Here is a 10,357-nt window from a genome sequence, read left to right as displayed (position 1 = left end):
AAATTAAGAGATTGTTGGTAACCTTAAAGAGAATAATTTCAGTCATTTGGTAGGCTTGGAAGTCAGATTGCAAAGAATCAAGGAGCGAATGGGTAGTGAGGAAGCGGAAGCAAAGAAGACACACAGTTTTTTTCTAGGAATTGAATTACAAAAAAAAAGACAGCTTTAGGATTGTAGTTTCAGGGAAAGGCAGGGTCATATGAAGGTGTTTTTTTTAAAGGATGGGGATCAGGACATGTTTGAAGTAAGCAGGGAATGTCAGTGAATAATGACAGTTTAAAGATTACAGAGAAAAGGGATGATTCTTTGTGGATATGGGAGGTAGATGGGATTAAGGGCACAAGTAGAGGGGTTGGTCTTGGGGGGAAAAACAAGGGTGGAGTATTATAAACCAACTCAGTCCCCCAGTAGCCACACAGGACCTCTTGTATACTCCTTCTCAAGAATGCATACATGCATCATTACATCCTACACCTCTGTCTACCACCTCCCTGTCCCTCCTTAAGAGCCCCCTACCACAATGCAGGGGAAACCTACACACACAATCTTACTGCATATGTGTCTTAAAGGTATTATAGTACATTTTATAGGCAGATCCATTCTCTCTGGATTCCAATTACCATTTATCTCTTAGCAGTAGTTGCAATTTTTTGGCATCATTTTCTTCTTTTTCCTACCTCTTCCTGTCCACTCAAAGTCTAAGATAACTACACATTTTCTTCAAGCAAAGTTTGAGGAGGGGACAGAAAGAGAATTCTCATGGCTTCCCTTAAGTCACCAGATCAGATTTTCTGTCTTTAGGCCTGAGTTAATTCTTGCCCAATTGTACCTCACTCTCCATAGTCCTTAGTCAGTTTAACCCTTTGGTGACTATAATATCTCCCTCTTCGAGTCTCTTGACCATAAACCATGTGGAGCCTAATATAAAGATACAGCAAGGAGACAAGTGTCACTTGAGGAAGTTAGAATTTCTGAAAGTAGAAGTCTTACAACTGCAACAAATAAGTCATAGATCTCATTCTGACAGCTGGCCACCTCTGATGTATCTGTCCTCAAACGAGCATCAATTCTTCTTATCAAAGCGTCAAAAAAGCTGCTCAAATCCCAATGCACTGAAGTGATCACTACCCCTCAAATAAGGGTTTAAGGTTTTACATCTCAAAGAAAGTAAAATCAATAGGCAGCAGTGTCGTGACAACCATTTGGGAACTCCATGTATACTCTGATTCAGTTTCAACTTGTGGGAAGAATATAAAGGAATCTGGCATCAGGCCTGGAGAAAATAAGAGATTAGTCATCATTTAGAAATTTCATTCAAAGCAGCAAAATGACAACACATATTCACAGAAAAAATAAGGCCTGATTCTAAAATGACCCTAGAAATGTCTGGGACTACTCCTGGGCTGATTGCCGGTTTATACTACACTGGAAGAATTAGGTAGCTTCACTACTAGCATTTAAGTCTTTTAATAAGCCCAGTGGAGGTAACAGCTGATAGATGAAGAGGGGGTGGGAGGAATGAAGGAATATCTGTCATATAGATGCGCAATAGAGCTCCATTTCTAACAAGACCCAGAGGGGATAGAATGCCTTAGACTAAAGCAAAAGAGAGTTATGTCAGAATTATGAAGAACACACTAATTTTAAGAATTGAGGGGCACTGAAATGTGCTTAAGAGTTTGAGGCATTATTTGGGGGTTCATTTTCAATCCTGCCTAAAAATAGTGAACCTAGTATTTCCTGACTAGCTGTATGATATTGGGAAAGTGGCTCCCTTTCTTTGGGTTTCAGTTCCCTATTCTGAAAATTTATGAGAATGGAAGAGATGATATCCAAGATCCTCTTCCAGTTGCTATTCGAATTAATACTGAATAAGTAAGGAAAGCAGAGAAGGCATGGGGAGAATGGGAAAATACGTACAGACCTGATAAGGTACTCTGGTGGTTATCCAAAGCACCAAGGATCCTCTCAAGGCCTTGGTTAAACTTTCCACATGCCTATAAATTCCTAGAAGAAAACCATGTTGCATATATGCCCAGTAATACTAATCATTAGAATAATTAATACATCTGTTACTAAGTTACAAGCCAGAAGAGATGGATAAAGATCAGAAGGTCCAAGAAAGTTGCTATCTCTAGACAGAGAAGACCACAGTCTAGCATTTGGAGGACAAAAGAATCAGATGGGCCATTAATGTGTAACCCCAGATTCAATAGCTACTCCCACAGAGATAATGAATATTATCACTGTGTCTTTAAAAGGGAATAGTCTCTTGAGAGGGAGGTAGTTCAACTGAATTCTATAGAAACTATTAACTGTCATCGTTGGAGAGAAACTGAGCACAGAGAAAAGGACTAAGAGAACTCCTTTTTGAGAAGCTCTGTGAAGTACAGAGAGAAAGGGCTAAGAGAATTTTTTTCATGAGAGACTGAAAGAGTTAAATCTTATCTTGTGAATGAGAGGCAGGCCGCCCAGTTCCCACATGTTTATTCCAGCAAAACTCAGTTCCCACCAGACCAAATAAGAATCAAGAAATCCAATGGGAAACTATAGTAAGTGACTTCTCCACTCTGAAACTGCTCAAAAAATCAGATGGAACTCCACAAGCAATAGGAAAGGGGGGTCCACCAACAAAGCCAGCATCAGCACTGGGATACATCTAGCCTGCAAGGCCTTGTCTCTGGAGGCAGCAAGAGCACAGGGCTCATCTGAGAAAGCCCCAGGATGGTCATAAAGCCCCAGAGTGAGAAACTTGGAAGTCCCATGGAGTAACAGTGGGCAAGTAGCAACCAGAGTGATGCTGAAGAGCTCAAATTCGGAAATGCAAGTCCAGGGGTTCTGATGTCGCTAACACTCTGTCTTGAGAGATTAGAGAGGGCCCTAAAAATCTAGCACTCTTAATATCAAAACTCCAAGGGCAGATGGAAATGAAGATTGGAGCAAGGACTCAAGGGACCCAGGGTGATTTCAAGTAGGGATGACTACTCCACTCAAAAATGCAGCAAGGGACAGAGCCTGGCCTTGATTTAAAGTTACAGTTCAAGAACCAAAGCTGAAAATATAAGTAAGTCAAAAAAAAACACCAACTGGTATCAAAAACGACTGTAAATTTAACTCCATAACAACTATAATTGTAGACTCAAAGAAAAAAGTGAATTTACGGCATTCATCGCTGGGCTCTCTGGTTCTTGCTTCAACAGTGTTTGGACGAAACAGATCTGGGGTCTCTCAGCTCCCCTCGCTTTTGAACTTCACCTTTCTGCTGCCCACCAGCCCCTGGGACCAGCTTCCTCTCCGCACCACCACCCCCCACCCCCCGGCCCCGGGACCAGCCGCCTCCTCCCTTCCCGGTTAGTGCCATGAGCTCTAGCTCCCAGATCCGCCAAAACTTCTCTGAGGCCGAGGCCACTGTCAACTGCCTCGCCAACCTGTACCTGCAGGCCTTCCTACTCCTACCTGTGCCTGGGTTTCTGTTTCGATCAGGACGATGTCGCCCTGCCTAGGGTGTAGCATTTTTTCCGTGAGCTGGCGAAGGACAAACGCGAGGGCGCCCGAGGCCGTGTCCTCCTCCAGGCTATGCAGAAACCTTCCCAAGATGAATGGGGCCGCAACTTGGATGCCATGCAGGCTGCCCTGAACCAGGAGAAGGACCTGAACCAGGCCCTCCTGAAGCTGTTCGCCCTGGGCTTGAGCCAAGGGGATCCACACCTCTGTGACTTTCTGGAGAGCCACTACCTGGGCAAGGAGGTGAAGCTGCTGAAGCACCTGGGCGACCACCTGACTACCGTGTGCCATGTGCAGGTAGACCCTCCCCCCCCCACAGTGGAGGAGTACCTGTTTGAGAGGCTGAGCCTAAAGCATGACTAGAGGGAGCAGCCTGGGCAGGCAGCCCCAAGGCCAAACCAATAAGGCACACAATAAAGCTAGCTGCTCACCCAGGGGGGAGGGGGAAGTGAATTTACCATAAGGGATACATGAATACCAAAAAGAAATTATAAAAGAAATAAAAAATTAAATAAGAGCTCTTAAGGAAAGAATTAGGAGGAAAATAAGAAATTTAAGAAGAGAAAGCAGCAAATCTTACCAAAAAAATAGACTTCCAGGAAGAAATATTAGAACATATTCAAAAGATTGAAAAAGTAGAAGAAAGTGTAAGATATCTGATATCAACGACAACCAACCTGGAAAAAAGGTCAAGGAGAGATAATTATGGCACTCCATAAAAATATTTTGGCCTTTTTGCAACTTCCCCTCATTGCTTCTGGTTAGTCCCTCTGGGGCCAAACCGAACAAGTTAAATCTATCCTCCACATGGAAGCCCTTCAACTACTTGAATAAATAGGTATATGCCTTTCTATTCTCATTTCACATATTCCAGGAGTCTATCATCTCTAACTTTTCTAAAGTTCTATTCAGGTCTTTCACTTCTTTTTTGTTTCTTTTTTAGATTTACTTAGGTCTGAAGGGACACACTGAGGTCCACTATTATAGTTTAATGTCACTTTCTCTCTGTTACTCTAACTTTTCCTTTAAGAAAAGTACATATATGTTTAGATTGATACAACTTCATTGTTTAGCAATGTTTTAGCAAAATGTAGTTTCCCTATTTATCTTTTAATTAGGTCTAATTTTTGCTATCATTTTGTTTGATGAGATCATGACTGCTATCTCAGCCTTTTTACTTCAGCTGAAACACAGCAAATTGTGCTCCAGCTCCTTATTTTAACTCTGTGTATCTTTCTGTTTTAAGAATGTTTCTTATAAACAACATATTATTAGATTCTGGTTTCTAATCCATTCTGTTTTCCTCTTTCATTTTACCATGAGTTCATCCTGTTCATATTCACAGTTATGACTGGTAATTATCCATTTCCCTCCATCCTACCCTTTTTATATTTTTCTTTCTCTTTGTTTCCTGCTCCCTCTTTTTTTTAATTTAATTTAATTTTAGGCTCAAGTGCACAAATACAGAATAGAGAAAAGAAAAAAAACATATCATAAACTTAAATATTGAAACTTAAATACAGAGAAAGGGAAAAAAGCATGTTGTGTGCATAGCAGAACGTAAGAGAGGATTCAAAATATGTAACAATAGATTTTCATTTCAAGAAAGCCTACATAATAAATAGTACATGTTGTTTTGAGAATTGTCCATCTTTTCGTTGCTTCCTTGTGAGTTTTCTTTTGTTCTCTGCTGTGTGCTTTTTTACTTTGTTCTTTTTTCCCCCCTAGCCCCAAGGCTACAACAAAGTTTAGATATGTTACTCTAGAGCTATAGATATATACATACACATATACATATATACATACACTTTCCCACTGCTCCCTCTTTAAATGTTGTTATGCATCTGACTAATCCATTATTTAATCTGCCCTCCCTTTTATCCCTCACCCTTTTCCTTAACCCCTTTACCTGTTTCCCTGTGGGTATAATTTATTTTAGTACACAACTGTGTGTGTATGAGTACCAGTTCAGATGACAGTGAGTTTCAAGTGTTGCCTACTCCTCACCCCCATTTCTTCTTCCTTGTTGTATAGATGTCTACTTGCACATCTCATTTATGGGAGATAATTTTCTTCATTCTTCCTCTCTTTTTCCCCTTCTTCCAGTGCATTCCTCTTTCTCAACCATCCCATCTTCTTTTAAGATCATAAAAACATAACAAAATCCCTCCTGGGTCCTCTAATTAGATTCCCTATATGACCCCTGGTGATAATAAAAGTTCTGAGGGGAATATATGCATCATTTCTCCATATTAAAATGTAAACAGTTTAATTCTGTTTAGTCCATTATGATTGATCACTCCTGTTTACCCTTTTATGCTTCTCTTGACTCCACTATTTGTATGTCAAATTATCTAGTCAGCTATGGTCTTTTCATTAGCAATGCTTGGAAGTCATCAATTTCATTAAACGTTCATTTTTCCCTATAGGATTATATTCAGTTTCACTGGGCAAGTAATTCTTGGCTATAAACCTAGATCTTTTGCCTTCTGGAATATCATATTCCAAGCTCTCCACTTCTTTATACTAGTAACTTCTAAACTGTATGTGATCCTGACTGTGCCCGTTGGTATTTAAATTCTTTCTTTCTAGCTGCTTGTAATATTTTTTTAACCTGGAAACTCTGGATTTGGGCTATAAAATTGCCATGAGTTTCCATTTTGGGTTTCCTTTCAGGAAGCAACTGGTGGATTCTTTCCATTTCTACTTTGCCCTCTGGTTCTAAGAGATCTGGATAATTTTGTTTTAAGATAGAGAGCGTTATAAAATGCAAAATGGATAATTTTGATTATGTTAAATTGAAAAGTTTTTGTACAAACAAAGGCAATGCAACATAGATTAGGAGGGAAGCAGAAAACTGGGAAAGAATCTTCACAACCAGTGTCTCTGATAAGGTCTCATATCTAAAATATACAGGGTAATAACTTCATCCGAGAGGATGACAATAATGAGACAACATATCAAAACTTATGGGATGCAGCAAAAGCAGTTCTTAGGGGAAGTTTTATATCTCTAAATGCTTACATGAATAAAATAGAGAAAAAGGAGATCAATGAATTGGGCATGCAACTGAAAAACCTAGAAAAAGAATAAATTGAAAGTCCCCAATTAAATACCAAATTAGAAATACCGAAAATCAAAGGAGAGATTAATAAAATTGAAATCAAGAAAAGTATTGAACTAATAAATAAAACTAAGATCTGGTTTTATGAAAAAAACCAATAAAATTGATAAAAACCTTTGGTCAATTTGATTTAAAAAAAGAAAGAAGAAAACCAAATTATCAGTATCAAAAAATAAAAGGGGGAATTCACCTCTAACAAAGGGGAAATTAAAACAATAATTAGGTATTCTTTTGCTCAATGGTATGCTCATAAATTTGAGAACCTTAGGGAAATGGATGAGTATTTACAAAAATATAAATTGCCCAGGTTAACAGAAGAGGAAGTAAAATACATAAATAACCCCATCTCAGAAAAAGAAATTGAGCAAGCCATCAATGAATTCCCTAGGAAAAAATCTCCAGGGCCAGATAGTTTTACATGTGAATTCTATCAAATATTTAAAGAACAATTAATTTCCATACTTTATGGACTATTTGGGAAAATAGGCAAAGAAGGAGTCCTACCAAATTCTTTTTATGACACAAATTTGGTACTAATACCTAAACCAGGAAGAGTCAAAACAGAGAAAGAAAATTATAAACCAATTTCCCTAATGAATATTGATGCAAAAATTTTAAATAAAATATTAGCAAAAAGATTGCAACAACTTATCAAAAGAACAATACACTATGACCAGGTAGGATTTATTCCAGGAATGCAAGGCTGGTTCAATATTAGGAAAACTATTAGCATAATTGAGCATATCAACAACAAAACTAGCAGAAATCATATGATCATCTCAAAAGATGCAGAAAAAGCTTTTGACAAAATACAACACCCATTCCTATTTAAAACACTACAAAGCATAGCAATAAATGGAGTATAAAATCTACCTAGCAAGACAAACCCAGGACCTATATGAACACAATTCAGAACTAAATAAATGGAAAAACATCAGTTGCTTGTAGTTAGGCTTCTTTATTTCACAGAAACTTCTGGGGAAACTAGAAAATAGTATGGCAGAAACTGGGCATAGACCAATATCTTACACTGTATACCAAAATAAAGTCAAAATGGGTTCATGGTTTAGGAATAAAGGCTAATACTATAAGCAATTTGGGAGAGCAAAGAATAGTTTACCTGTCAGATTTATGGGAAAGGGAAGAATTCATTACACAAGAAGAGATAGAGAGCATTACAAAATGCAAAATGGATAATTTTGATTATGTTAAATTGAAAAGTTTTCCTACAAACAAAGCCAATGCAACAAAGATTAGGAGGGAAGCAGAAAATTGGGAACAAATCTTTACAACCAGTGTCTCTGATAAAGGCCTCATCTCTAAAATATACAGGGAACTGAGTCAAATTTATAGGAATACAAGTCATTCCCCAATTGAGAAATGGTCAAAGGATATGAACAAGCTGTTTTCAGAGGAAGAAATTAAAGATATCTATAGTCATATGAAAAAATGCTCTAAATCACTATTGATTAGAGAAATGTAAATCAAAACAACTCTTACGTACCACATCTCTCCTGTCAGATTGGCTAAACAGGAAAATGACCAAACAGGAAAATCATAAATGCTGGAAAGGATGTGGGAAAATTGGAACATTGTTACATTGTTGATGGAGTTGTGAACTGATTCAGCCATTCTGGAGAGCAATTTGGAAGTATGCCCAAAGGGCTATAAAAATGTGCATACCCTTTGACCCAGCAATACCACTTCCAGGGCTTTATCTCAAAGAGATCACACAAGGGGAAAATGGACCAGTACGTACAAAAATATTTATAGCAGCTCTTTTTGTGGTGGCAAAGAATTGGAAATCAAAGGGATGCCCATCAATTGGAGAATGGCTAAACAAGTTGTGGTATATGAATGTAATGGAATATTATTGTGCTATAAGAAATGGGGAAGATACAGACTTCATAATAACCTGGAAAGGCCTACATGATGTGTTGCTGAGTGAGAAGAGCAGAACCAGAAGAACATTATACGTGATTACAGACACACGGTATCTGTAAGGAATAACTTTGATAGACTTGGTTCTTCTGAGAAATACAAGGTTCAAAGACAGCTCCAAAAGACTCATGATGGAAAAAGCTATGCACATCCAGAAAAAGAATTACAGAGTCTGAATGCAGATTGAGGCAAAGTATTTGCTCTCTCTTTTTTTCCTTCTTTTTTGGTTTTGCTTCTTCTTTCTCATGATTCATTCTATTGGTTATAATTCTTCTTTACAACTGGACTGTTATGTAAGTAAGTTAAATGTGAAGGTATATGTAGAATCTATATCGGATTACATGCAGTCTTGGAGGGGGGGAGGGAAGGAGAGAAAATTTGGAACTTAAAAACTTGTGGAACTGAGTGTTCTAAACTAAAAATAAAAAAATAAATTAAATAAACTTAAAATGAAAATTTTAAAAAACAAAGAAAATAAATATGAATTAAAAATGATTTCTTAAAGTATGATGTCTAGGCCCTTTTTTCAGTCATGACTTTCAGGTAGTTCAATGAGTCTTAAATTAACTCTCCTCAATCTATTTTCCAGGTCAGTTGTTTTTGCTATGAGATACCTCACATTTTTTGTTTTAATATTTCTTGTCTCCTGGAGTCATTAGTTTCTATTTGGTCCATTCTAATTCTCAGATAGTTATTGGAGGTGAGGGGATAGTACTTGTACCTCTTTTTCCAAACCATTAACTCTTTTTTAATATCTTTTCTCCATAACTCTCATTTATTTTCCTATTTTTCTCTACCACTCTCATTTTTTAAAAAAATTGATTTCTGAAATAATTTTAGTTCTCTTTTTAAAAACTCTTATTTTTAACTCTCCCATGAATTCTGGTTGGACTTATGTCCAACTTGCATTTTTCTTTGAGGCTTTGCTTATAGGTGTTTTAGAATCATTCTCTTCTGAGTTTATAAGTTGAGCTTCCCTCTTGCCAGCTCTTTAAAGTGGAATTCTTTTTTGTTTGCTAATCCTTTTGCCTACTTCTTGACTTTGGACTTTATGTTAGATTGGGTTCTGCTCACTTCTAGAAGGAATGCCTGACTTGAGCTTTTATCCTGTTGCAACTTTCTGCTGCTTTCACAGTACATGCTGGGGGACTACAAGCTTTCAGTGCTCTCAAAGTGATGTGATTCAGGGAGAAATCTAATTATTGCCCTCCTGGTCTGAGCTCTGCAAGCTCTTGATCCAGGTTTGGGTCTGTCAGCTTGTCTCTGGTTGAGAGTTTCAGTAGACTGTTGCTGGACTCAGAAACTAATAGCTCTCTTAGAGGCTCTGCATGTTTAGAACAATTGAACTGCAGACTCCCTTTTGGTCCAGGACTCCTGCCCTGGTTATTTCATTGTAAACTTCCACTCTGGGCTGTAGACTAGAAATCAGTGCCTGTTCTGCTCCTGGGATGAGAATCACATAGCCACTGTTTGCTTCCAAACTTGTTTGTTGCTCAGTACAGAGCTAGAGATAGCTAGCAACTACTCCTCTCCACATTTCTTTGTGCAGATTCCCCTTGCCTATGCTGACCTGGAAATAGGTAGTAGGCAACAGAGTTGCCAAATGGCACCCATTCCTGCACCCTGCACTAGCCCAGGGATCCTTTGGGATCTCTTACTGCCCTGGTGCTTCCTGTCCCAGACTGGTGCTCAGTCTCAGCTCTCTTTCAGGCTCTGGGCATACAAAGTATGCTACTGGGCAGACCCTGAATCCAGTGCCCACAGCCCTCTCGGTCTCTCTAAGCCACT

At 38.4% G+C, this 10,357-nt stretch overlaps 1 pseudogene; it reads left to right on the top strand.

The window, feature by feature from the left end:
* Nucleotides 1-3,359: 3,359 nt before the first annotated feature.
* LOC118832944 lies at nt 3,360-3,867 on the top strand (annotated as a pseudogene).
* The last annotated feature ends 6,490 nt before the right edge of the window (nt 3,868-10,357 follow it).

This window comes from Trichosurus vulpecula, chromosome X (assembly GCF_011100635.1).
Source record: "Trichosurus vulpecula isolate mTriVul1 chromosome X, mTriVul1.pri, whole genome shotgun sequence".
Taxonomy (NCBI): domain Eukaryota; kingdom Metazoa; phylum Chordata; class Mammalia; order Diprotodontia; family Phalangeridae; genus Trichosurus; species Trichosurus vulpecula.
The sequence above is the reverse complement of the archived record's forward strand: the minus strand, read 5'-3'. Positions and strand labels throughout refer to the sequence as shown.